Genomic DNA, 26,699 nt, shown 5'->3' with positions numbered 1-26,699 from the left:
TTGAGGAAGACTTTGCGCACTTCGGATTTCCTCACACACTGGTCACCGATAACGCACCAACTTTTACGTCTGAGGAGTTCCAGAGCTGGTGCAAAGAACGTGGGATCACACACCTGACAGGGGCACCTTACCACCCAGCTACCAACGGAGCAGCGGAACGTTTGGTGCAGACCTTCAAACAAGCTCTGAGGAAGTCTTCTCTTCCGCCGACACGAGCACTTCAAGAGTTCTTGATGCAGTACCGGATAACACCGACACCCTGTGGATTCTCTCCAAGTGAACTTTTGAATCACCGGCAGATATGAACAAGGATTGATTCTCTGCTGCCATCGCCAGCACACATTGCTCAAGGCAAACAGTCTAAGGAAGCAGATAAGTCTCAGGTGACCCCTGGCTCGGCTGATGTCGCTAAAGTTATCAGGTAGTACAAGGCCGGAGATCCTGTGTATGCACTATACTATGGACCTCGCCGAGACAAAGATCCCCGATGGGTACCAGCAATCATTAAGAAGTCATTGGGTACTCGCTGCTTTAACGTGAAGGTCATACCTCATGGCCCGATGTGGAGACGACACTGGGAACAGCTGCGACCGCTGTACACAACTGAGGAAGACAATGAACCTGGTGATGCAGAAAACACTGTATTTCAATTTGCAACAGATCACCCGATGGAGATCTCGGAAACTGTGCCACTAACTCAAAGACAAACCAGACCCAAGACCATGTTACTTGTTCCAGAGTATGGACCAGACAACCCAAGACGGTCCAAGAGAACCCGTAAAACCCAAGAGAGACTTTGCTGTTGATACTTCTTGTGTAGCATCATTTTCAGTGGGGAGGTGATATAGGGACTGTTAGATTTGATTTTCGTCTGACGTCTCGTGTGTCAATGTGGTTCGTTTGAGTTCATTGTTTCATTGTTGTTGTTTTGAATGACTGGGGTAGTAAAATGTCATTGATATATATGGCGGACATGACTTTTGTTTATTAGCATCGAACTTTGGGTGAGTGCGTTCTTTGTATGTAATTGAATAATAAATGTAATAATTAAATTGTACAACTCATTGTCTTTTCTCTGCGAGTCTCCCGAGAGGAATACAACAGATCCCTACCAGAAATTACTAAAAACATATAATGAAAAGAAAGATAACAAGTAACTGCAGAATATGCGAAGATGGACAAGAAACAATAAATCATATTGTCTCTGGCTGCCCAGTCCTGGCTAAGAAGGAATATATTCACAGACACGACAGAGTTGGAACCTACATACACTGGAAGCTATGCCAACACTATGAAATAATAACAGAAAAAAGATGGTATAGGCACATGCCAGAAAAGGTCACAGAAAATGAGAAAGCCACAATACTATGGGACATGCCAATACACACAGATGGAGAAATTAAGGCCAATAGGCCAGATATAGTTGTCAAAGATCATGAAGAAGAAAAATGCTTTCTAACTGATGTATCGATACCAACAGATGACAGCGTTTCTCTAAGAGAAATGGAGAAGCTTTCAGAATACAAAGACCTGGAAATAGAGGTAACTCGAATGTGGAGTCTAAAAACGGAAACAATTTCTATCATAGTGGGCGCATTAGGTATGATAAAAAAAATATTCAGACAAATACATAACAAAAACACCAGGACTTACAAATATATATAACATACAGAAAATTGCACTACTGGGCACTGAACACATCCTACGCAAAACACTTTCAATACAGTAACCATAAGAGTATCACAGCAAACCCAAGGCACACAGAGCTGCGCTCGGTAGTGAAGTGAAAGTACGTTATAAAAATAAAACTACTGAATAATAATAATAATAATAATAATAATAATAATAATAATAATAATAATAATAATAATAATAATAATAATATCAATAAATGTCATGATGCAGTACCAGGCACTGGCTCTCATGGCTTCTGATCTTAACTGTGATATAAAAAGATGGGCTACAGCAAATATTCTGCTCAGTACCACAGACTTGCTGGTCAGTTGTTTGACTTTAATCAGTTGAGTATGTCCCTTGCTGGCTGATGATATGTGCATCTCTGATACCGAGCAGATGGCGGTGGGGATTCATAGCCATGTGTTGAGAGTAATTCTTTGGGATTTGGATAATTCACCTCTGGAAACATGGGTGTTTCGTTCAACATCCTTAAACAACCTTTATTCAGGGACCTTCTGAGCAGGATGGGCTACTCGACCTGAAAAAATTCTAACAGGGCTCCTTCCACCTGCAAGGCCATGCGCTGTTTGTCTTGATATAAGATCAACATGTCGTGCACATATGGTTGTAGTGCATGTGCCTGGTATACTCTTATCAGACGAGTAGTCATGATGGGTATATTGGGCTTCATATATTTTACCTCAGCGTCACTTTGATGGCATGCACTGGTCTCTCACTCAATAATAATGATAACAATAATAATAATAATAATAATAATAATAATAATAATAATAATAATAATAATAATAATCATTTCTGCTATAGGCACAAGGCCTGAAATTTTGGGGGAGGGGACTAGTCGATTACGTCGACCCCAGTACTCAACTAATACTTATTTTATCGACCCTTAAAGAATGAGAGGCAAAGTCGGCCCCGGCATAATAATAATAATAATAATAATAATAATAATAATAATAATAATAATAATAATAATAATTTGTCCGAAGCTCAAACGATTCTATTAAAAGAAGGAAAAGAAGCGAAAGCAAAAGAGTAATAATTAGAGACTTCTTGATAAACAATAACTACTACTACTGTTACTGCTGCTGCTACTACTACTACAGCTGCTGCTGCTGCTTCTACTACTACTACTACTACTACTACTACTACTACTACTACTACTACTACTACTACTACTACTACTACTACACGGGGCATACGAAAGCAAGAAGAAAATAACATCATTTATCAAAACGCTTCTATCAACAAGGAGAGGAGAAAGTACAAGAAAGTATATGACTAAAATTGGTTTGTCGTTACTGCAAGCTCACTGCACACTCTCAGTCTTATAAGCAAATTCTAATTAAGTGACTGACTTATCAGAACAGACTGTACTGACTCCTCTTCATTTTATAAGCAACAATTTCAAGGTGGGCCGTTATATATATCGCCTCCCTAAATTCATTGCATTTTCTGAAAACTCATACAAGTTTCTAATCGTACGCCCACACACATGCATATTTATGTGCGTATATATAAGTATACGTCTGTGTGTGTGTATAGCAATATATAAGTAAACGGCTGTGTGTGTATAGTAATACACACACACACACATAAACACATACGAGAGGGTGCTGGAAAGTTCCTGGCTTTAGCTGAAAGAAAATGCAGGAGGATCAGTTAATTATGATTTTATTTAATATATTCCCCTCTCAGTTTCACACACTTAGTGCAGCGACCCATCACTTTTTCAAAGCTCTGTAAAAGAACTCGCAAAGTTGGGCCTAGAAAGAGGCCTCTAACGATACCCTTAAAGCGAGGAATTTTCAGCACCCCCTCGTATATATGCATATAAAGAAACATGCATATATATATATATATATATATATATATATATATATATATATATATACATACTAGTTTTTAATCGTGCGCGCGCGCACACAAACACACACACGCACACATACATATCTGTGTGCGTATATTTAAGTTTGAGTATATGCCAGTGTGTTTATAGTGTGTGTGCGTGCATATATATATATATATATATATATATATATATATATATATATATATATATATATAGAGAGAGAGAGAGAGAGAGAGAGAGAGAGAGAGAGAGAGAGCATGTTTCTTTTTTTATTACTCGAAATGTTCTTATATAAAAAGAGCTAGTTTCTGATAAAGAAGTAAAGCGTCACACCATTGAAGCTTGGAGAAGAAAAATCGTGTGTTACATGTTGAACTTTAAAAAGTCTTGCATATTTTTATTGCTCCACTTATTCTGTCTGAAGAGCCTAGTTTCTCGAGACATAAGCAGTGTACATAAACTGCAAGCGTAGAAGTAGTTGTCAATAAATATTTTCCTTCTCACTGATTTTTTGAAGGAAAAATATCACAACTTTTATTCTTCCCTGAAGAATATAAAGAAAAGGTGACTTCAATGGTTGAATTGGGTATGTATGTATGTATGTATGTATGTATGTATGTATGTGTGTGTGTCACTTTTGCATTTAATCATTTAAATTCTTCCTTTGAAGAAGGAGCTGGTTTCTAAGAAAGATACAAAGCTCCATCTTTGGAATGTATACAACGGAAACAATGTCACCTTTTAAACCTGAGAAAAGTCATACGTATGTTATTCGTGTACTTTATTTTATTTCAGTCATTACGACTAAAGCCATGCTGGAGCACCGCCTGTTTATAATATTTTCTATCTTTTCTGTCACTAATGTTCATCCCCCACCCAAAAAAAGAAGTAAAAAAAAGAATAAAAGCCACAAAGTTCTGTGTTTCTGAGGGGTGTAAGTATAACTGAATCCAATTGTTGAAGTTAAACTGTAACTTTGAATATTGGAAAAACTTTGGTCAGGTGTTTTATCATAACTGTTGCGCAACCCTAGAATTCTAATTATAATAAGCATCGTTGTACTAATTGTTGTTGTCATTGTTATTGTTTTTCGCTTTGTTGTTATTTTTTAGTCTCCAGTCTGATCAAGCGACCTATTAGCAATCACTTCGCCTTTTTTCCTGGCATTGTAATATCCATGATTACATTATCCGAATGGCCGTTCCTTTTTTGCTTTTGCATTTTGAAACAACAAAATATGATTTGATGGTGATTTGGTTGCAACTGCTAACAGGTAGTTCCCTACATTAAAATTCCCTCGATTTCTTAGGTATACGACGACAGGCATATAGAAGAGAATATGACTGTGGGAAGGCGATTCTTTTCTCAGAAACGTTTAAAATTTGAATTTTAAAACGGGTTCAAGTAAAATAAATAAGCTTCGACTAGGAATGGAAACTTAGTCACGAATTAAGCTCATCGCCAGCTAAATTCTTGTACCACGATACGTGCTTTTATAAGCTTCTAAATTACCACTGAGAGATATGCAACCACTCGTCACCCGTTTATGTAGTGTGTATTGATCGGAAACCACATTCGATTTGGTTCTTTGGAATCCTTAGCAACAGAAACAGCGAACATTTCCTGAATAAACAAATAGCTAACCGAATCAGACACTGTATCCTGGCAACGGCCGATCTTATCAATCATAGCAGCTGAATGAAATCGAGAAAATCGAAGTGAGTAACGAATTAAGTAGACAGTAGGACCTTTACATGTCAGTTCTACGACAAATATCAAGAGAGAGAGAGAGAGAGAGAGAGAGAGAGAGAGAGAGAGAGAGAGTGATTTTTGACAAATGATATAATGCAAATAATAAACTATTTAAGCATCTTATATATAAACACAGCTTGTAAAAAACAAATGTTGGAGCCACAAGTAATTTATGTTTGTGTTGGATTCTGGTCGGTCTTTGTAGACTTGCAAATTATTTGATGACAGCGCCAAAGGTAATTAGATATTTTTCAGCAATGAAAGACTGCGTTGTAATTCAATATGAAATGATAAAGTAACACAGTAAAGGTTAGTCAGGTTACATTGAGTTAAGTAAGCCAGAATGGAGTCATCTGACTTCCTTGTGTTACGTAATCTAGCATGGAACGGTTTCGCTTTCCTGGGTTGCACAATCCTGACCAGAAGGATATCAGCTAACTTGTGTACAATCAAGTACGAAGAAATTTAAGCACGACTAATATGAAATCAAACTCATACACTGTGTTATCTAATATTGCATGGAGTTATCCAGTGCATTTGTTCCATGAGTTCAAATAATATGGAAGTCCACTTTGCTTTCCATCCCTCGGGGTCTATAAAATAAAGTATCAGTCAACTATTGAATCCGATGTAATCTACTAAATTCCTCCTCTCGAAATAGCTGACCTTGTACCTAAATTAGGAACCACTATTTTGATCTTGATTTAGGTACTGTCGAAAATGTCGTAGTTGGAATCTCGAGTCATTGATCAAGTCAATAATTGTACTTTTCATGCTGTTAAGTTCAGAAATTTTTCAACAACGAAACTAAGATAAAGAAACATTCTATATTTTCGCTAAAATGAAAACAACCATAAAAACACGAGAATGCTGGCACCAAAATACTATTTCAAGTTGAAGAGAGGATTGTTGAAAATTGTCCAAAATAAGGTTTGTTAAATAGCATTGGAAAGATACGTCATTGATAGTTCTTTATATGGGTGTAGAATAGCTGTAAAATACGTAGTCAAAGAAAGTATGAAAGACAAGGAAAGGAAGAAGGAAGAAATGATAGATAGATAGATAGATAGATAGATAGATAGATAGATAGAAAAAGAGAGAGAATTTGCTGGGGGAAACGATCATTGCATTTGAAGACTAACTAGTCAAGATTCTTCAAAATGTTATGCGGATATACTCACTTATTAAGAAAAAAAGAAACATAGACACAAACAAAAATACGATTTATTTTGATTTTAAGAAAGAAGATAAAGTAAAAGTAAACATTCTCATAGCTAAGTTTATTTTTACATTTGATATAGCAGAACTCAAGTGGTTATTTTAAACTTAGCAGAGGGTAAGAAGATTGGCTTTTGCTGAGTAAAAGAAGCACAATATCCTCCAAAAATTATATTCTCGTTATGCAGATTCTTATGCATTGCAGTAAAATCATTTTGGACTTATGAAATATGGTGCAATAGATCTTTAAGCACTCAGGTTTGTCTGTTCGTCTCGAAATTTGTACACAGACCCCAAATTCTGGCATAATGCGTGAAGTAAAAGAAATCTCAGGTTCGAGGTCTCTCTGAGGTAAAAGAAATGAGGATTAAAAAAAGTGAGAGTGAAAGACAGTTAGTTATAACGGAGTATTAAACTCTTCCTTTCTTTCTGTCTTACGCCATCTCTATCTCACCCCCAACAAACACACACTTTCTTATTTTGCTATTTTCGGTGATGCTATACTGACAGTATACACTGGAACACTATAGTTATTAATATTCCTCATTTAGACATCTGAAGTTCGAAAAGTTAGTATACATTTTCAAATTCCATGATGAAAGTTAGAGCAATTTATTCTTTAACTGTTTCACATTCAAATTTGTTTATATTTATAAAATATTAAGGTATTAAGCTTAAGAATCTATTTACTAATTTTTATAATATTCGTAGCCACTTTAACGTGGCTGTCCGTTCGAACCGACTCTACTGCGATTTTTTAACCCTAAGAGGACATCTCCTCTAGCTGGTTAACGATGCACAGCTGCATCCGATAAACTGCGAGCGAACCCGTCGCTAGAAGGTGGTAGGGGTTCGCTCCATTGCTCGCACCTTATCGGATGCAGTTGCGTATCGTTAACCAGATAGAAGAGATGTCCTGTTGGAGTTAAAAAATAACAGTAGAGTCTATTCGAACGGACAGCCATGTTAAAGTGGCTACGAATATTACTGCGTTGATATCTTAAGGATATTTTAGGACATGAATTTTTTCCCCAAAAATTTCAGCAAAGTGGCCAGCATATTAAAATACCTTTAATTGTATATATGTATATATATATATCCTCTCTCCACCACACCTCGTTGATCACACGTGACCTGTGGTCAGTTCTTCCTTTCTCCATTCGGCCAGCATAAAGGCAACACGAACTGCTATTTCTCTCTGCTCAAGTTCGTCACATCACAGAGTTCAGTATCTCATCTCGTTCGGCCTAACGGCCCTCAACGTTTGTTTTCCCCTGTGTTGGTTTCTGTTTGCTACTTTGGAGCCCTCTGCATAGCAGGCTTCACTTAATCTGCTTCGCGGGAAGAGCTATTCTAAGAGCGCGTTCTGCCTCATTTTCGAAACGCCTAGTTTAGAATAGAGGCAGCTGATGAAGGAAAAGTTCCATATGTGGCTTGTCTGTTTTCCTATGTGTTCATTCTGTTGTCCGTAAAAAAAGTTCGTTTTTTGTGCTTTGTTTATGTTCCCTTCCTTTTTTGCCCACGTTTTTTTGACGTTCTGTACCCGGATATGCATCTATATATATACATGTAGATGTAGGTATGTATATATATGTATGCATATATGCATATGCTCACATATCATTTGTATTATATATATATATATATATATATATACATATATATATATATACATATATATATATATACATATATATAGTGGTGGTGGTGGTGGGACAAACACAGACACAAATTTATGCATACGACAGGCTTTTTTCAGTTTCTGGCTACCAAATCCACTCAGAAGGCTTTGGTTGACCGAGGCTATAGTAGAAGACGCCCAAGATGCCAACAGTGGGACTGGACCCGGAACCAGTGGTTGGGAAGCAAGCTTCTTACCACACAGCCACGCCTATATATATATATATATATATATATATATATATATATATATATATATATATATATATATATATATATATATATATGTATATCAACAAATAGTAAATGAGTATATGCATATATACGTACAGGTATGTGCGTACCGACATCCACCTGTATGTATAGGTGCATATCTGGGTACAGGACATTGCAAACAAAACGTAGACGGGAAAACACACAAGCCACATAGGGGACATTCTACTTCATCAGCTACCTCCGTTTTAACACCGGCGTTTCGAAGAGCTAGGCAGGACGCATCGTTAAAACGGCTCTTCTCATGGACCGCAAATTAAATTTGTATACACAAATTAAATCTTGGCATGGAGGAATGTAGTGGCGGACCGAAAACAAGACAGGAAAACAAACAGAAAAGGCTTTACGGCCAGACGAGAAAAATTATTTGTGTATGAACGCTGTGAGGCACGAACTTGAAAGGGACGAAGTAGTTACGCGTGTTTGCTCGGCGATAGCCAAGGAAGAAAAGGATTATTGACCGGAAGCATGTGACCATGCCGGTGTAAGGGGAAGAGAGAGAGTGATAGAGGGAGAAACAAAGGGAGGAAGTAGAAGAATAGGTGAGCAACGAGAGGAAAAGAGAAAGAGAGGAAGTACGCGGGGGGGAAAAGAGATACGTAGAAGTAACAGAGGAAGAACGAGAGGGGTAAAGCGAGATACGTAGTAGTAAAGAGGAAGAACGAGAGGGGGGAAAATGATAGAGGAAGAGAAATATATATATATATATATATATATATATATATACATGCATATATATATATATATATATATATATATATATAATATAAATAATATATAAATATATGCATATATTTATATATTATTGTTATTATTATATGATCGAATCCTTTTCCAAGTAAGTTTTATCTATCTATCTATCTATCTATCTATCTATCTATCTATCTATATATATATATATATATGTATATATATATATATATATATATATATATATATATATATATATATATATATATATATATATAGTTTCCGTCTATCCAATTTCATTCACAAGATATGGGTCAAGCCGAGCCCTTAAAAATGTGACAACTGCCAATTACTCAAGATACCATGTAGTGGGATTAAACACACAGTTAAGGAGTTTGCTTCGTAGCTGCGAAGCGAACTCCTTAACCATTTGGCAATACTGCACCTACTCTTCCTCTCTTTCTCTACTCCTTCTCTCTCTCTCTCTCTCTCTCTCTCTCCCTCTCACACACACACACACACGGACGGACGGACGAACTCAGTCACACACATTTGGCGGATCTTTTTTAAAACGGGGGCCACATTTTTCATTAACGAAACACTTTGAAACTTGGAACACTGGTAGAATGTGTCATATAAAACATCTTTTTCTCTTAGTCTTCTTAAAAAAAAAAAGAAATCCCTAAGTTATTCCATGTTAAAGTTGTCGTATTTCTGTAATTTCAACCAATCACTGACGTCCATTCAGCCGATATACATTAAGTGCCGACTACATAAACAAACGATTCTGAAACAATTCTATCGGTGATAGGGTTAGGGTAAAACAGCAAATTTAAAATGAAAAAAGCAAATAAAACGAAGCTATGGCTTAATCAGCCAAAGGAGTAAATATAAACAACTGAATACTTGTCAGTGATTGGTTGAAATTATCGAAATAAGACAATTTTTTACATGAAATAAATTCGAATACAAAAATATTTTTCTGTTCTATAACACAAAATAGATAAGTATACGAAGTTTGAAAGTCTTTCGGTACCAAAAACACTACGTAAAACATTAATGAAAAATGTGGCCCCCGTTTTAAAAAAGATCCCATTTGGCTAAATATATGTTGAAGCCCTGCTGTCATAAATTTACGACTTAGTCTGTAATACCCCAATTTCACTGTGATATAGAAGAGATAAAACGGAATGGAGTATCAATGCCTAAAGTTGCAAATGTATGCTCAAAGAAATTTCGTTACTAATTACTATGTACTTTTGGGAACGAGATGTGTGTGTGTGTGTGTGTGTGTGTGTGTGTGTGTGTGTGTGTGTGTGTGTGTGTGTGTGTGTGTGTGGTTGTGTGTGCGCGCACACAGGTTTTAAACAGCTAAAAGTACTTACACTACGATGCAACTGTGTTAGACCACATAAATCTCTTTCCAAGCTACAAGAAAATAGAAAAGATGTACAGTTAATGTAATTACTATTAGTATATTGCTTGCCTGTCTACATTAATGCCAAGTCAGCACCGATTTTTCTTAATGAAGCAATATTTTAATTTGTTCTTGGAGTATTTTTTATATATTTTTTTCATTTTTTGGCTTTTTCATGGCAAGATTCGAGCGGAGCACTGCCAACTAATGAAATCTTCACTGATTATTCATTTCTCCTGCTTTCTGCTGCAGAGCTATGCGTGCCTCTCTTGATATCTGTTTGCATATTCTGCTTCGGTGAGTTAAATGCCTTTTCCAGAGACTCAGCTCAACACCAGTGATACGATACTACACCCCTTAGTGACTCAGTCAATTGTAATTCTACTCAAAATTTACGGAAACTAATATTATTCTTTTACTTGTTTCAGTCATTTGTCTACGGCCTTGCTGGAGCCTTAAAGGGTTTTAGTCGAAGAAATCGACCCCAGGACTTATTCTTTGTAAGCCTAGTACTTATTCTATCAGTCTCATCTTTGTTCAGGTTCTGAGTTCAAATGCTGTCGGGATCGACTTTGCCTTTCATCCTTTCATAATCGATAAAATAAGTACCAGTTGAACGCTGGGGTCGAAGGAAACGAAATTGCTGGCCTTGTGCCAAAATTTGAAACATATTATGATAATCTTTAACGCGGTGAGCTGGCAGAATCGTTAGTAGGCTTGGCAAAATGCTTTGTAGTATTTCGTTTGTCTATACGTTTTGTGTTCAAATTCAGCCGAGGCCGACCTTGCCTCTCATCCTTTCGGAGTCGATAAAATAAGTATCAGTTGAGTAGTGGAGTCGATGTAATCGACTTACTCCCCACCCCACCCCCTGAACTTACTGATCTTGTGCCATAATTTGAAATTAATATTATGATAATTTCTAACAGGGTTTCAGATCATTAAGTATAAGCCGCCTAACATCTTATAGTAATTCTCTCATCATTAATTGTATCAAACATCGTTAAAATGTCCGCCAATTACTATATAAAATAAAACAAATCATAAATAAAACGAATCATAAATGTTTCTTCTTGTTCGAGTCAAACTACAAACGCCTTTGATATCGATAAAATAAGTACAGTAATATACTGGAGTTGGTTAAATCATATATCACCGCCCTCCCATAAAATTTGCACTTGCAATTAATAAAAACAAATTTATTTTACTTGTTCTATTGCCAGATTTCACAGAAATGGTTGCAATAAAGTACTAAATACCTTCAACTACTGAATGTTATATTTTTAGTTCCGCAATTCAATTCCACCAGGGTGGATTTTGACTTTGAATCCATCCGATATGAAATTCATAAATATTAATAATACACTGTTTCGATTTCACTAAATTATGTGCCGAGTTATAGGGGATCAACATTAACAGCTGCGACACGAAATCGATGACGGTAGTCGATCTAGTTGGGCACCTACCTTAACACATCGGGACATTTAGTTTTCCGTCCTTTCGGATTCAAATTTTGATTGCTTTTTGCTTTTCCTACCTCAAAGGTCAATAAATCAAGCATTTGTCACTGATACCGATTATATCGATTAAACTTTACCCTACTCCAAAAAAACAAAACTTTAGTCATGTGTCTACTGAAAATAGTCTAGTAAATAAGGAAGTCCAATTGTTTTTCCATTACGAGAAATAAACAAACACGAGTTATTTCACAATGTTGCTACAGTGAATGCAATTATTATTTCATATTCCAATTCCGTTGTTGTTGTTGCTGCTGCTGCTGTTGTTGTTGTTGTTTTGCTTTGTTTCTATTTCTGTTGTTTGCTTATTCTCTACCCAGAATAACAAATAACATATATTTTATTAGTTGTGTGCTACCCAGAATAGATATTTAGCAGCTCAGAGAGAGAAAAAAATGTTATGCGTAGCCAAACATAGAACCCAGTAGCATTTAACTGGTTTACGGCCCACGTCAGAATAACCACCAAGATTCTTGGGACACTAAAGTAATTAATCACATTTTATATCCGCCTTTTCTTTTTCAAGCATTCACACACGCATAAATATGTGTTTATTCACACACGCATAAATAAACACGTGTGTACATATATATATGTGAGTAGTATCCTGTTTGTATATACATTATGTGTACACAAAACAAATCAAGTTGAAATACCGTACCTGGCGATTTACTGGTGCCCTAAGTGAAGGTCTGCGGTTTTAATTCACAAATCTTCTTGAGAAATTTTCTCCGAGACAAAATATTTGAGCAAGAGCTGTTCCACATTTGTATACGAATTCTAAATATAATACACAGGGGTAGTTTAGTCTAAAGGTTTTTCAAGTGGGTCTAATTCTAGCGTGACTCGGCTTTCGTTCAAATAGCTGTTCTATTTACCAATTTCTTCCTGAGACAAATTATTACCACTAATGCAGTAGGAACATGATAAATGTTAGACACACAGTGTGTATATGTGTGTATGTATATATATATATATATATATATATATATATATATATATATATATATATATATATATATATATATATATATATACTGGTGGCGGCGCTATTGATGCAACTTTTAATTGCCTTAATTTTCAAAAAATATTTTCAAACTTTAGTCTATATGCGAATCAGTGATAATATTGCTTTCAAATTTTGGCACAAGGCCAGCAATTTTGCGCAGGGGCGAAAACGATCCCCAATGTTCATTTGGTACTTATTTTATCGACCCCTAAAAAAGATGAAAAGGTAAAGTCGACCTCGGCAGAATTTGAACTCAGAACATGACGACGGACGAAATGCCGCTAAGCACTTCGCCCGACCTGCTAACGATTCAGCCAGCTTGCCGCCTTAGCAAATGCTGATAGTATTAATGGCAGAAATATGGTGGTGAGCTAGCAGAATCGTTAGTATGCCGAACAAAATGTTTAGCAGCATTTCGTCCGTCTTTACGTTCAGAGTTCAAATTCCGCCGAGGTCAGTTTTGCCTTTCATCCTTTTCGGGGTCGATAAAATAAGTACCAGTTGAGCACTGGACTCGATTTAATCGACATAACCCTTCCCCAAAATTACCGGCTTTGTGCCCAAATTTGAAACTGATATTGATGGCGAAAATATTGTTCTTGTTTTGATATTCCATATTATATTTATAAAATGACTTATGTGTAAAGAGTCTTTTAATTGTGATCAGCTCGTCGGTAGCAATTTTTTTGATTGGGATATATTTAACTTCATTGACTCGTAGCATGGTATGGGGCCTTAAAAGAGTGTTAGAAAAAGGAAAGTGGGGGAGCAAAAATAAGTTTGTCAACTCTTGTCTATATTGTTTAAAGTTTCAGTCAACTGATCTTATGGAAGTTATCTCCTTTACTTGTTTTTAGTTTCTAAACACCTCCAAAGCAAGCTTTTTTTTTTGTGTTTTACAACCAATTACATGGGTAATCCCTGCTGATAGAAAATCTTCAACTCTCTTCTGTTACATTTATCAGGTCCCATCGTATTACTATTTTCGTAACGTAGGAATTTAATTATCGCAACGATTCATATCTGTCAAGATTACTATCTGGATGACTACGGAATTATGTGATAAAAATTATGTCAATTTGTGATGTATTTTTGTGCGATTGTTACGTTTTTCCATTACATTATTTGAAAGAATTGTGTTCACCCCCATTCATTTTAAGATTGCATCTTAAGAAAGACACACAAGCAAACGCACACACACACACACACACACACACACACACACATACACACACACACACACACACACACACACACACACACACACACACACACACACACACACACGCATACAATTACAACAAAAGGCAACAACAACAATAAGACACTCAAATACCATGCCATATCTTTGCATCAGTAGAGTTCCTTCCACGTAAGATATGCCTTCTTTGATTTCTTCAAAGGTATCTTCCACTCCGATGTTATGGTAAACACCGGTTTTCCCCTTGTTTATGCAACATATAGATTATCTCATCTTTGTGTATATATGTAAGTACGTATACAAATGCGGAAAAGAGAGTGTGTGAGTGTGTGCGTGTGCGCGCGTGCGTCTGTGGAGGCACCTTGCTTACTGGTGAACTTACGGTGAAAAGGTTGTGGGTTCGGTTCCTAGACGGGTGGCGTAATGTGTCCTTGAACAAGGCACATCTTTCGGTCCGCTCTGCTAAAAATGAGTACCAATCTAGTGCTGATGTTGCCCTCTCTTTCCTTCCAGCAGTCACATCCCCATGTTCCACTTAGTCAAAGGGTGGGAGAGGTCCGATAGGGTGTCTACGTCTACTTACGACTACACAGGGACCTAAAACATTTAACGATAGTGTGGTACATGCAACCAAATCATACTCTCTTGGAAATGACGGCCAAGCCAGGCAATGTGTGTGCGCGTGTGTGTATGTGTGTGTGCGTGTGCGTGTGTGTGTATGTTCATGTGTGTCAATGCACGTGCAGGAGTCTGTGTTTATGTCTTTATACATATTTAGAGAAATAGAAAGAGAGAGAGGGGGAAGAAGGATGGAGAGAGGAGATAGATAGATAGATAGATAGATAGATAGATAGATAGATAGTTCAATGTGCCCTTTACTGATTTAAGACACTTGGATGTGATTTGAGGAGAATTTGGCTGCTATTTCTCTCACGTCAAGCGACTGTCCATATATCTTCTTGGATTATATATGCACTGTTAACAATCCATATAGTGTGTTTCACTTGTTGGTGGGTACAGTCACATGCATATACTATGACAGACACATACACATACTTACATTCACGCACACCTCAGGCCTGTCTCTGTCTCTCTCTTTGTCTGTGTCTGTCTTTAGATGTGTGTGTCAGTCGTAACAAAAATGTATGTATACTGACAGACACATACACCGTCACACGCATATACTGCTCAGTCATCGACCTAACGTACATAACGAATGCGCAAACACACACACACTGACAGACACATACACACTCATATAAAAAATGTGACGTCGTCGTATAAGATATCGTTTACGATAGTTGACTTAGAGAAAGATTATAATGTTACATTTTTATAATGCAAATGTGTAAATGAAAATAAAGTTTTATTTGGTAGCCGAAAGATTACTGATTCTTTTGATACCACATACGTCAAAATCGACAACTCAGTTTTCGAATCCATAAGGAACATACCTACACATGCTCCCCCCATACACCCCCACACGTTACCCCCACGCTCCCCCACACGCTCCCCCCACACTTTTGTATATTAAGATTAAGTATAGAGTTCGATGCCTTTAGGTAAGAAATTTATCAATCACTTCAGCTCTCGTTTTGAACGAATGTGCTAGTCTCCATAATTAAGAAAATTGCCTTCATAATATAGTATAATATAAGCAGCTGTTTACTACTTTCGACTGAAACTCTGCTTGAAGCTTATAAAGGGCCCCAGTAACCATGCGATGCTAAGTTTCGTCTCCAAAATTTAGTCCGACGACCGGTGGCTGATGGAGAAAATGTGTACCCTCGCAAAGCTTTTACAGACATTGTATTACACAAATAATTCTCACTGCAGATAATATTCTTTTAGCACAGTCGTTATAGTATCACTATACCGTCTTCAATAATGAGGAGATTATATCGACTCCAGTGTTTGACTGCTACTTATTTCATTGATCTCGAAAAAAATGAACGATAAAAAGATTATGTGCGTGCGCGCGTGCACACTTACGACTGGCTTCCACCAGTTTTCGTCAATTAAATTCACTCACAATGCATTGGTCAGCCCGAGTTTATAGTGGCAAGGTACAATGCGGTGGGACTGAACTTGAAGCACATGTCTGCGAAGCAAACTTCTTAATCACACAGCCATGCCTGCGCCTATATATACGATTTCGTGATCCTTCTTAGTCAGACATAAGCAGTAATGAATATCAGTTAATCCTATTGATTTTTAGAAGACTGGAAAATGGCCGTTGTAATCTGCGTCTTTCCATGGAGTAAAAGCAGGAAAAAAAAAGAAGTAAATAAAACCACTGTAATGGGTGAAAATCAAAAGGTCTTCTGAAAAAAATAATAATAAAAGCATTGCTAGTTGCTTATGACCTACGCCATAACATTCGTTGGCATCAATGTTAAATATAGATGTTGTAGTTACTGATTTTACTCAGATCAGCTTATATTGTAGAGTAAACCTACAACATCTGCTAGCTGTGGAAAACTAGTAAGTCTTACGGCGATTGGAATAAATTAGTTAACATGATAATGAATAAATAAAAGAATAAACGAAAGAATGGATAAATAAATAAATTAATCAATTAATTAAAGAATGGATGAATGAATGAGTTAATTGTATGAATGAATGAACGAATGAAAGAAAGAATAAGAATGAATTAATTTGATAGTATTTTACACCCTCCTGCAAAAATATTTTCATCTCTGCCTTTTGCCCAAATCGCGCTTCGAACCATAAATTCAATTCCTCTAAGTTTGTTTCTTGCAAGCAATCCAACTCAACCTTGCTTCAGTTTTCTTATATTGTACATACATTCGCCTTGAATTGGAAAATTATCAAAATTTGCTTTTGACAGACCATATCATGGACAACTAAAACTCAGCTTCCTTGTTCAGATCTCTTTTGCACAGCTGAACCATTTGGTCTTGTTAGACATTTGAAATCATTGGCTTCTTTCTTGCAACTTTCCCTTCAGATCCCAAATCTTTCAATGCTGTTCTTATACGATATGGTGACATGTCCATTGAATTTGCAACGTCAATCTCCTGCCAGTCGATATTAATAACTTCCCTTTTTGATGTCTTCTTTCCCTCTCAGAAACTTCCTCCGAACTCCCAGATCTGTCCTTCACTCGGCCACCGATCTCTCTCTTGATTGTTATCCACTGCACGATTTACCGCACAGATACCAACCGCTTAGTTGCCCATGTGTAAATCCATCAATTTATTTATTTATTTATTTATTTATTCAAAAAAAATTTTTGTCAATAGATTACATTTTTACGTATTGCGAAATGAAATTTACAATGAATCGAAAAACACAATTAAATTCGTATATATACCTGCAAAGAAGAGAAAACATCTAACTAGAAAAAAAAAAAAGCTCGACGGTAGACTAAAGACTTTTCACAGCTCACAATATGTATGCATGCATGCATGTATGGATAGATGGATGGACGCATGCATGCACGTGTGGATGTGTATATATGTATGTAGGTAGGTAAGGAGGTATGTATGTAAATTTATTTGCATATATATGTACATATGTATAAATATATATGCATGTGTATAAATGTGTGTGTCTGTGTGTGTGTATGTGTGCATATATATATATATATATATATATATATATATATATATATATATATACATATGGACATATACATGTATATATATATATATATATATATATATATATATATATATATATATATATATATATATATATGCATATTCATACATACATTTATATATATATATATATATATATATATATATATATATATACACACAACTAACACACACCCACGCATACGCACAAATATAGTTGTTTATCTGTATCAAAAGACAGAGTGCTATATATACCATAAACATGTCTATACATGTATTCACACAGAGTTATACACTTGGGTATTTAATGTACAGCAGCTGTAGCTACATTAGATAAACAATGATTTCATTGGCAATATCTGCCTCGAAAGTAACGGAGAGTAAATAAATAACTTTTTGCATTGGATTTCTACACGAACGCACACACACATACACACATACATATATATATGCATGTATATATTCATAGAAATCATGTATATGTATGTTTGTATTTATGTATGTATACATGCATACATGCATGCATGCATATATGCATACATATATGTATGTCCATATAGAGAACTGAAGCGTATACATCAAAGAATATATTCATGGTTTTATAGATCTCCGTTAATAACAGGTCGTTTATCCCAACAGGTTATTACATTGCAGTAAATCCAAGTGAGACCGACTTGCATTTTTATACATAATAGGCCGACATATTTAGAAGAAAAGCAGGAAAGTAGAAACGTCATATATAACTTATTCTTTAACTGTGTCCAACGGCTATTTCTTTAAGATGAACACCATCACGTGTATAATTACATAATTGCGATACTTACCTAATTTAAATCAAATTAATTTTAAAGCAGTATAACCGTTTTTGTGATTAGCGTGACATAACACACCTGATGATATGAGTAAACACTCTTTAGATGTTTTAAAATTAATTTGACTTAAATTTAATCACGTATTACAATTATATAATTTGTCATTGGGTAGTACTTATTTGAATGAAAAACCTGTTGATCACTATCAAATTATGAGCTATATCAGAAGTTTCTGCTTTTCTACTTTAATGCTAAATACGTCGCTGTTAAAGATACATCATGAAAAGCAAATTTACTGCGGAGATAATATTTCTTATGAACATGCTGTGCTTAAAAAACATAATATATATTCGATGGTGAGAATGGCATATGCACATTCTTGCTTCGTTGGGCATAGTCAGTAGCGTGTATCCCAGCTAGCCGCATGCTAAAACGAAATCAGTCGCCACCGTTATAAGAAAGCATTGGATAGCTGGTGTTGCAAACAGCCGCTCGACTGAATAAAAATCCTTTATATGCATCAGAAGCAGAAATGCCCAACGAAGTAGAAATGCACATCTAGAATTCTCATCAATCGCTACTAGAATGATTTTCCTTTGTATCCGATATTTATTGTGTTTATAAAAACAGCAGCCCATGAGACATATTATCTCAGGACGAACGCCGTACTAAATTTGCCTTTCGCGATGTATTTACATTGAGTGTGATACACAGATGGCTCTTTAAATCAAATATTGCTACTGCTGCATATAATGGATATGTGCGTGTGTGTATATATACATAAATGCATTTATACATACATACATACATACATACATACATGCATGCATACATACGTATGTACGTACATACATACATGCATACATGCATACATGCATACATACATACATACATGCATACATACATACATACATACATACATACATACATAAATGGGATGGGTCATTTGATATTTCTGGAGGATACAGAAACTATTTGTTTATTGAGATATTTCTCGTTTTCTCGTTTACATTGCTCTTTGTTGATCTTTTACAGGCCTATTCACTGAATGATTAGCTGCTTGCCACAGAAACACACAGAGAGAAAAACACCCACACATATATGTATGTATATGTATGTATGCATCTGTGTGTGTGTATGATGTATGTATATATTTATATATTATGATATACGTATATGATATATCACTTGATCACATGATCGACTGGACTATCAGATTCTGCGACACATCACTGGTCACAATGCGCTTGGCATCATTTTAGCTTTCGGATGACGAAAGTGAAACATTAGAAGGAAATTGAAATATTGTCCGAAAATGACCTCAAAATTGTGCGACCCGCGTAGTTGCCGAGGTTATTTTAGTTGTAAAAAAGAGTTGTTGAGTGAAAAACAATTTATTTGGTAGATAGATAATAAGCAGCGGCTATGTTTCGATCGACTAAGCGCTTTTCTTTATTATAATACAGATGTGACTAATTCGGAGAAACATGGTAAAAGATGTCGATTACAATAGGTGATAATCTTACATTTTTGTAATACAAATAAGTGAATGAAAATATAGTTTAGTTGGTAGCCAAAAGCTTACTGAATCTTTTGATACCCTATACGTCAAAAACGGCAACTCGGTTTTGGGATGCATAAGGAACATACACATACACACACACACACACACACACACACACACACACACACACACACACACACACACACTCTTATATATATATATATATATATATATATATATATATATATATATATATATATATATATATATATATATATACATGCGCATGTGTATATATAAATATGTATGTACATAAGTATATGAAACATTCACACATATAGCATGTTCGCTGGCTGAAGTCTGGAGGTGTTACATTTAAATTCCAGCTGTTTGAGTGAGAAGAAAACTCTTTATCACAGTGTTTTGACTTTGTCATCAATCCTGATTTTATTCCAACGAAAATACTTTTTCATTTTTTCTACGCTCAGTATTGGAATTCCTCTCTCACCTGTAAGTTTATAGTAAGTTGGTCATCGACTGTTTTCCATAAGAAAGAAAGAAAGAAAGAAAGAATGAACGAAGGGAAGGAAGGAAGAAAGGATGGAAGGAAGAAAGGAAGGAAGGAAAAAAGAAAAAAGAAAGAAAACCCAACCAAATAAATAGACGCTGTTCATTACTTATGAATTTTATATTCAGTGTGTGTATATTTCCATACATATGTACACATACACACACTCATACACACACGCACGTGCACTCACACACACACATGCACACATACACACGCACATGCATATACTGAGACATGCAGACATAGACACACACACACACCACATGTATACGTGCATCCATACATACATATATATATATATATATATATATATATATATATATATATATATATATATATATATATATATATATGTCTGTGTGTGTGTATATGTATATTTGCATGTGTATATACATACATATTTATATATATATATATATATATATATATATATATATATATATATATATATATATATACATATATACATACATACATACATACATACATACATACATATGCATAACAAACATACATATTATGCATATATGTATATATATATATACACACGTATGCACACACACACACACACACACACACACATATATATATATATATATAATTTTGGTGGAACAGTGAAACTTGAAACAAATAAAGCTATAAATAACAGCCGCAAAGATATTGGGTTTAAAATTTGTGGTAGAACGCGTGTGATATTCACAGATCTGGGTTCGGGACCCAAAGGCAACCTTTGACTTTTTTTTTCCTAGGAGTTGGGGTTTTAACCCAGTGTTTACACGCTATTGCTTTATTTGCTTCGAGTTTCACGTTCGAAAAAAAAAAAAGAATTATTTCACGTTCTTTCTCGAAGATTTCTCAATTCTTATGATGTCAACAACAAGCAATTCTCACTGGCAGGAATAAAGTTTCTAAAAGACATTGAGAAATTCTATAGATTGCTTTAGCCAATGGTAGAGCATTTGACATGTTTACAGAAGACGTAGGTTTGAGTCCAACGAGCAGCCTTCAGATTTCTCTGTCAAAAGGTTTTTTGTAACCCAATATTTATTCGCGCTTATTTATACCATTATTTAAATTGAGTTTCACAGATCAAAAAAAAAAAAATGTTTTACGTTCTCTTACGAAGTTTGTATGTATGTATGCCATTATTCAGTTTATTTCAAGATTTCTTGCCAATAGAAAAGAACCGGTTTCTAACCTAGATCAAAGGCACCTTCATTGGAATTTCAACATCAACAACAGGGTATTTTTGTTTGTATGTATGTAAGTATGAATGTATGTATGTATGTATGTATGTATGTATGTATGGATGGATGGATGCATGCATGCATGCATGTATGTATGTATGTATTGCAGATTTGTATGTTTAATGAATGTATTCTCATGCATATATTTGCATATCTAGACATGCCCATATATATTTAAACGATAAACTTCTGGTAAGTTTTACAAATTCTTACAGTTCCAGTGGTGGATTGGTTCTGTAGTCTTCGAATTAGTTTTCTCCTTTCTGGTTTTGAGAAGCCTAATTTCTCAAGGATTTAGGCAGAATGTTACATATCACAGTACCCCGATAATTACAGGTATAAACCTGAACTTGTAATCTGGATAGAGTAACTGCAGATTCCTCAATAGCTCAGCGTAGGTGTTCTCTTTTTCACTGATCTCCAGCTTTATGCTAACATCTGCTGGGCAGCTAATTTCCACAACTGTTCCCAGTTTCTCTTCTCTATCCCAAATCATTACATCAGGTCTGTTGTGCTTACATTTTATTGAGGTTTTCACTGGGCCTAACCCTAACCCTACAAAGTCTGCATCGGTTTTTCTGTATTTTTATTCCTTTTGTGCATCAGGTACTTGGTTGATATTTCCTGTTCCTGGATTGTAAACGCATATCCTTCAAAGTGAGAGATAGTAATCCGGCTATTGGTTCATGATAAACCGCTTTGATGATCGATGTTACTATCATCACGGAGCTTTCTAGTAACATATCCATACGTAGTATTCTGCTCATATAGGCTCATCCTTTCATCTAATGATACGTTGCGGTAGAGTCGTGCGACTTCTTTGGGCATGTATTCTAGGTTATCAGGCAAAGAGTGTTTACTCAAAGAGCTACCTTCCAAGTCTTATGATGTTATCAGCCTCATGTATGCAAACTTGGTCAAGGGATGCACTTCGGCACTTGGTAGTTAAAAGATGTTGCCGAAGGGACATGATGCGACATTCAAAGGTATTTTGGATCGATGTTAAGCCTCTTCCGCCTTGTTTTCGTTTTAGGTAGAGGTGGTCTACATCACTGTTTATGTGGAAATTATGTGTGCTTGTTAGTATTTTTCGGGTTTTCACAGTAATGGCTTGGATCTCATCAAACGTCCAATCAAGCAGTATGAGTACTGGCACTGCAAACACATTGTGAGCCACTGTTTTATTGAATGAAGAGAGTTCTGAGCTCCAAATTTTCTTTATTCATCTGTAATATTCTTTAATGACACGTGTTTTGTTACAAGTGCCATTGTAAGATATTTTCATCCACCCCTAGATATCTGAAACATTCCCCGTCAGATACAGGGGAAACAGTCAAATCATTGATGGAGATGTTACTAGTCTGTACACAATCATGTAACAACATTTATCCTGATCAAACTCCAATCCTACATCCTTTGAGAATGTTGTAATTAAGTCAAGACGCTTTTTCATCTCATGCATATACTTTGCATAAAGTTTTAAGTTATCCACAAAGAAACAGTGTGTAATTTTTGTACTTCTCTTTCCTTTTGCACCAGTGAGATATCCTTCAGACTTCCTTAACAAAAATGACAAGGGGTTTACAGAAAGTATAAACAACATCACAGAGAGGCTGTCTCCTTGGAATATGCCTTTGCAATACAGTATGTATGTATGTATGTATGTATGTATGTATGTATGTATGTATGTATGTATCTATCTATCTATCTATCTATCTATCTATCTATCTATCTATCTATCTATCTATCTATCTACCTATCTATCTATCTATCTATCTATCTATCTATCTATCTATCTATCTATCTATTTATCTATCTATCTATCTATCTATCTATCTATCTATCTAAGTATGCATGTATCAGGAGTACATTCACTTAACCAGAACGTAAAAGGTATTCGCTGTTATTTTGTCTCAGTTTTACAATTCTCTCAATAAAAAGCACATGGAGTCGAGATCTACGCTCTAGTGCAGAGGAATGTGTTTAAAATTAATGTAAACGTTTTTATTTTATCTTTAATATCTTACCAACAAGAGAAATTATTAATATTATTATTATTATTATTATTATTGAGTGAGAGAGCAGTGCATACCATCAAAGTGACACTGGGGTAAAATATACAAAGCCCAGTATACCCATCATGACTACCTGTCTGATAAGGCTACACCAGGCACATGCATCACAACTATATGTGCCTGACATGGTGATCTCATATCAAGATAAACAGCCACTAAAGGACATGCTCATCTGATTAAGGTCAAACAACTGACAAGCAAATCTGTGGTATTGAGCAGAATATTTGCTGTAGCTCATCTTTTATACCAAAACAAATGAATGTACATGATAACATTTCCAATCAGTTTAGATCAGAAGCCATGAGAGCCACTGCCTGGTACTGCATCAGGGCAACCTATTATTATTATTATTATTATTATTATTATTATTATTATTATTATTATTATTATTATTATTGTTCAGTAGTTTTATTTTTATAACGTGCTTTCACTTCACTACCGAGCGCAGCTCTGTGCGCCTTGGGTATGTGCTGTGGTTTGCTGTGGTGCTCTTATGTTTACTGTATTGAAAGTGTTTTGCGTAGAATGTGTGCAGTACCCAGTAGTGCAATTTTCTGTATGTTATATATATTTGTAAGTCCTGGTGTTTTTGTTATGTATTTGTCTGAATATTTTTTTATTATACTTAAGGCACCTACTATGATAGGAATTGTTTCTGTTTTTAGATTCCACGTTCGAGTTATCTCTATTTCCAGGTCTTTGTATTTTGAAAGTTTTTCCATTTCTTTTAGAGAAACGTTGTCATCTGCTGGTATTGATACATCAATTAGAAAGCATTTTTTTTCTTCATGATCTTTGACAACTATATCTGGTCTATTGGCCTTAATTTCTCTACCTGTGTGTATTGGCATATCCCAGAGTATGGTTGCTTTCTCGTTTTCTGTGACCTTTTCTGGCGTGTGTTTATACCATCTTTTTTCTGTTGCTATTCCATAGTGTTGGCATAGCTTCCAGTGTATATAGGTCTATTATTATTATTATTATTATTATTATTATTATTATTATTATTATTATTATTATTATTAATGATTGTTTACTTTGTCAAAAGAACTCATGTGTTTGTGAGGGTCTTGTCATTATTTCGTGATAAACTTTTGATGAACCAGCTATTCTAGTGCGTGAAACTATTTCAATATGCATGTTATCACTTCTGAGTCATTATGCCTACCTATTTTTGTTTTTGATGATTTAATCGTTGTTTAACAATATTTACTTGCCCTTGATAGCAGCACAGTTTTGATAAATTAAAGTTACTCGCAAAGTTATGCGTGTTAGTTCATACTTTATTGTTTATCTTTCATGTAGTTGATATCTCTTGGGTTGTTTGTCTCGGATATTGTGTTGTCATACTATCATATATACATATCCTGAATATACATATATTCATTTCTTGGCTGACACATGATTAATTGAACTTTGCTGGGGAGATCTAATATGAGTGAAACACGACCGAATTCTTCAATGCCACAGATCAGGTTATTTTTCATTTCATCACATTTCTATTTCCAAATCTAATTAATTGGGTCTCAGGATCCAATTGATTTTATACTTAATGGCCATCTGGAGAAAAATACGAGAAGTTATTTCAATATGTTTTCCTATAGAAGATCGTGTGGCATTAGTCTCCAGTTTTATTTATATTTGGAGGCAATCAGAAAACCTCCACAAGCAAGATATCCCAAACTAACGGTTAGTTAAAGATCCCTCTACACAAATAAATTTCTTTATAAGTGAAAAGGCTTGTCAGTGTTCTCGTACAATGTTATTGTATGCAGCAGAATACACAGCGTGTCATATATATATTTTGAGGGAACTTCTAATTAGAGATACTGTCAGAAAAGAAGAAATGCAGTTATCAGAAGCTAGACAGCTTTTGACAATAGATTTGCTCGATCCGGGTTAATTTAGGAGTTAACAACAGTACAGTCAAATTTAACACTCAATAAACTGTTTAGTATTTTCTAGTAAACATTTTTACGCTTTGAAAAAAATCTTGCTTAATTTTTAGATGGCTGTAATTTTGCTTTAAGAATTTATCTGTTGGACAAAAATTGAAACTCTTAAAAGCTTTTGGTAAGACAGTCTTGTTTAAAATGTAAACATTAAAACGCAGACTAGACAAGGGAGAAGACGTAGACAAAGAAATATTAAATTTAAAAATATAATTAGATAAATTTCTGAGAAGAATAGGATCGCCTTTCCTTTTGATCAAGATAAATGCGTTGTTTATAGCCATTAAAACGATAAAGAAAACATAAACATATAATTGTTGGAAATTGCAAAAAATAATCTAACGAGCAAAATGGAATTTAGCTTCGAGTGCAGAAATCCACCCCGCTCAACTAAAGAATTCGTGTCTAAAGATTGTACAATATTTTAAAGTTCTTTATTTTTATCTCTCAGTAGGAGATAAAAATTGTTTCGTAATACCGTGCCAGTATTCACAATCTATTAAAATGTCCAGCAATCATTATAGATATCATCACTATAAAGGTATTTATATACGTACAACCAAGTTTGGCTCAATACTTCTGTGGGTTGTGATGTTATACGTAGAATAGATTTTCATGCAACTGCCTTA

Source organism: Octopus bimaculoides, chromosome 11, assembly GCF_046866305.1.
Source record: "Octopus bimaculoides isolate indiv1 chromosome 11, ASM4686630v1, whole genome shotgun sequence".
Lineage (NCBI taxonomy): Eukaryota > Metazoa > Mollusca > Cephalopoda > Octopoda > Octopodidae > Octopus > Octopus bimaculoides.
The sequence above is the reverse complement of the archived record's forward strand: the minus strand, read 5'-3'. Positions refer to the sequence as shown.